We start from the raw sequence: 4,076 nt of genomic DNA, 5'->3' as shown, positions 1-4,076 counted from the left end.
TCTGTAATGTGCAATAAATTTGTCAGAGCGAAATACTCCTATAAAAATTCTATGAATGTCGAAAACTTCATTTATATAAGAAATTATAAAATTGAATAAATTTTAGATTGTAACACGAGGTTAGGGTATTGTACAATATTATATCCTACATTATTAGATGATTGATTGGATGATCGAGGATCATTACAAGATAATGGGCAATATTAACAAATAAATTCTCCATAATCAGACGATAAACAGAGGCACAACATCTAAAATATTCATTACTTAAAACAATAACTATTTAGTATATTGCTTATTGATCTCGTAATCGCAGAATTTCCAAGTTGAGGTTGCAGTGGCCGGGAGAACGTTCTGTAAGCACAGTATCTATCATAAACCGCTGTATAACCACAGAACTCACTTTGGATCATCCCGTAGGAGTGATGCTCTTTTCGAAACTATGTAACCAACCTTGAACTACCCGTAGCTTTCGAAATCGATTCTGGAAAATCCATCCTGCGTCTTGGTAGAAATAGTTATTTCCTGCCACAAAGAATTGTGCTCATTCTTTTCATTTATTTCAGTCTTTGCACTAGAGATATACACAAGTAGCATCGAATTTATCAACAAAGGATTGCATAACAAACACAATTCTAGAATGTCTTTGCCAAACTATCTGATTTATACAAATACATAATTTGACGTAGCTTTGGCTAGTCTGGCATTTCATTTAATGATCTCTTGGTAGAAAGCTTTCGCTTCCCCCTATAATTGTGCATATCATACAAATCTGAATTTCTCGCTTATTGTCGAATGTCACTGGCATCCTCACTCGTAACTTGGTTTCCAAACTCGGCTGTCTCTGTGGTTGCTGCGGTTCGTTTCGCTATCCATCGAAATGCACGTGGCTGTTCCCACACAAGGCGAAGACACTTCCGGTTTAACATCGTTTATAAACTTCATGTGGCGAATTCGTGTCCGGAGATACTCATCGTGATAAGCGTAGGAGTTAGAGATTACATTAATGCGGGATTAAAATCTTCGATATGCGCAAAGATTACTACCAAATACCTTGGATTACATGGATGCAACATGCATCGGAGAATTACAGACACAGCAGCTTTTTCCAACAAATTAGCTCCGAAAACGAAAAGCTAAATATAGAGAGGTGAAAATTCAAAACAAAATACAAGGAAGATTTAATAGCTCAAACGATCAATCCACTGTTACTAAAATATGGTTACTTCTCCACAGGAGTTCTATATATTTTTAGTCAGACGTATTCTTAATTTAACTAAAAATATTTACCCTAACTTCATTGCTTATTGTTCTGTTCATCTGTTCATCTCTAGAACCTAGCAATTAAGAGGATATAATTAAGCGAAAGCAATAGTATGTCAGTTACGATTATGTTAATCGATCGATAAGGTACATTTCGATCAAATACGTTTAATTTTCCATTTCGTAGATGCATGCATTTCTATATCCGAAACAGAGTTCTGCGCAATTGAAGTATTTCGCGTCACTAATGTACATTCAGTTGCCTGCCTAACGCCCTCTGAATCTACCGCAGCTGTCACTGAAGTCACGAGGTAGATGGAAGCAATCTTAACATATTGAAACCCATTTCAAGTCCTATTCTTTGACATTCACGGTGAAACGATTGCAATATCTATTACAGTATAAAACATTTATTTTATTCATATTCGAAGATTCGTAATAACTCGCGTCGATTCCATTTCAACTGAAATTAGCCTGTTCCCAACTATTCGCCGTCAGTGTTCAATTGTTCCAATCGTATTCGTCGTGGTCCCTGGACACGGTTCATTGTAAAAAGATCGAATTATTCTCGTTGCAGCAACGTTGACTCGTTTTCAAACTTCTTTGCGAATGATAGTCTTGCATAATTAGAAAAAGGTGAATTTTTTGCAATTACGGCATTGTGCAGTCATTCTTTTCGTCCGTATAAAATTTTATTAATTCGCATAACTTCGCGAATAAGAGCACGTAAGCTACTGAGATATGTCGAACTTTGTGATTGGATTTCGTGGCACGCCGACAGCGATTAAATTTTCCTCTACTTTGACTAGGTTTGAGTAAGGTTGCTCAATTTATTGTATGTGGTTTTCTTGCACTAATTAGAAACAATTCAGGAACTTTCTAAGATAAAATTCTGAATTGCAGTTCGCGCGTATGTGTGTAAATAGAAAATTATAGCGGCTTTTGAAGAACTTTGTCTTTTTTATATTTATAAAGCTGATAAAAGTTTGATAGTAATTCAACTACTTGAAAAAAATATGTGTGCGTAGTCGGTACAACTTTGATAGAAAGAAGCGGGCGATTTAAAATTTAAGAGGAAGTCAAACGAATTAAAAGGATCCGAATAAGACGAACGAAACAGAAGGCACGTTTGTTTGAGTCAGGAAAGATCTATGTAAGTCAAGCTAAGCTTGGAGTGGCGCGGATAAAGCAGGTGTCTGAACAGGGTCGAGCAAATCAGATTAATTCAGAGAAGTTCTGTGAAAAAAAAGAAGGAACGAAGCTAGAATGTAACGGAAGGTCCAAGATAGGAGTGAAGACGAATTAAAAGGTATCGGGAAAAGTTCGAAGAAGTCAGTAGACTGGACTATGTGAAAGCACGTCGAATAACATCTAAGTGAATGAGAAGAAAGTGGAAAAACTTTGCCAGTACCAGTGTGTGTGTGTATGTGTGTGTGTGTGTATTTCTAAAGGAACAAATAAATTTCCTTTGCTCAGTGATTTATTAATGGTGTTTTACCTTCGTCATTCATAGATACATGTCTATTGTACTTTCTCTAATTAAATTTATATAAAAAATATTGTTTAACTACTTTGAATTGCTCAAATTGATGTTTGGAAATAACTTTTCCGTATGATAAAACGAGAGTTTTATAATGTATCGATGAATCGATTTATGAATTTCTTGGATTTGTTTTATTCTGGACACGTAAAGATAGTAAGATAAAATAATACTTACAACTATCTACATGAAAGTGATTATTAAGTTCCTTTGGACGTCATCTATAGCTTTCAAGTCTCTCGAAACTCGTTTGTAGACATTTCTCAAAGCGATAATTACAACCCTTAGAGTTATGAACGAAATGAAGGAAATTTGTGGAACGTGACTATTGTAACAGAGGGCGTAGAGACTGCCAGTTATTTGGCATGATGAAAAGCGAATATTTGATAGAAAATAGATAGTATTTTTACATAAAATGCAAGATCAGAAAAATATAATATATATCAACTATTAAACATGTATAAAATAAAACAAATTGACGCAAGAATCTAACTCTTTCGCGATATTACATTCTAACCCGTAAAAAAGTATTCGTATGCGCATACACTGACGACAAAATCGAAACGAACGAAAATTAAACATCATCCAATATTTGTTCTCGTTGTATCCAATTACGTTCACTGTTTTGACAGTTCAATTAAAGTAAACCGCAACAAATACAAGCCTGCAAATATAAGCTCGGACCAAATTCGAGGAACTAGTCTAACGGCCGCAAATGATGAGTAATTCGAGTTGATACAAGCGGTATAAAGCGTTCCGATAATTTGCCTCTTCGGCCAAAGTCCTGATAAAACGAAAAAGTGAGAGAGAGAGAAAGAGACAGAGAAAGAAAGAGACAGACAGACAGAGAGACAGAGACAAAAAGAGACAGAGACAAAGAGAGACAGAGACAGAGATTCGAACTTGGTTCAGATTTATCAGAGATCGGTTCCACAAGGTCGAAGCCAATCAGTGTAGGTCTTGGAAGTACATAGGTGGAGGTTAGACTAGTAGAAAGTTGCCAGAATCGTTCCAGATGAATCAGGGTGAACCGAAATAGCTCGAGGTGTGTCCAGCCGAGTCAACGAGGGTCTACGTTGATCGGAGGAATTCAGATATGTCGCACCCAGTCGTTCTACTCGATAAATAAACATGCGTGGCAAGATAAGACTATTTGTTAAACGAAAGGGCGCAATCACTTAAATTGAAAAGCTCGTGTCTTCTTGCGTGGGATTTCTTAGGTGTTAGCTACTCAACTGTAAAACATTGAAGTTAAAAGTTTCTATTTTTATAA

The sequence above is a fragment of the Bombus affinis genome, chromosome 4, assembly GCF_024516045.1.
Source record: "Bombus affinis isolate iyBomAffi1 chromosome 4, iyBomAffi1.2, whole genome shotgun sequence".
Classification (NCBI taxonomy): Eukaryota; Metazoa; Arthropoda; class Insecta; order Hymenoptera; family Apidae; genus Bombus; species Bombus affinis.
Note: the sequence above shows the minus strand (reverse complement) of the source record.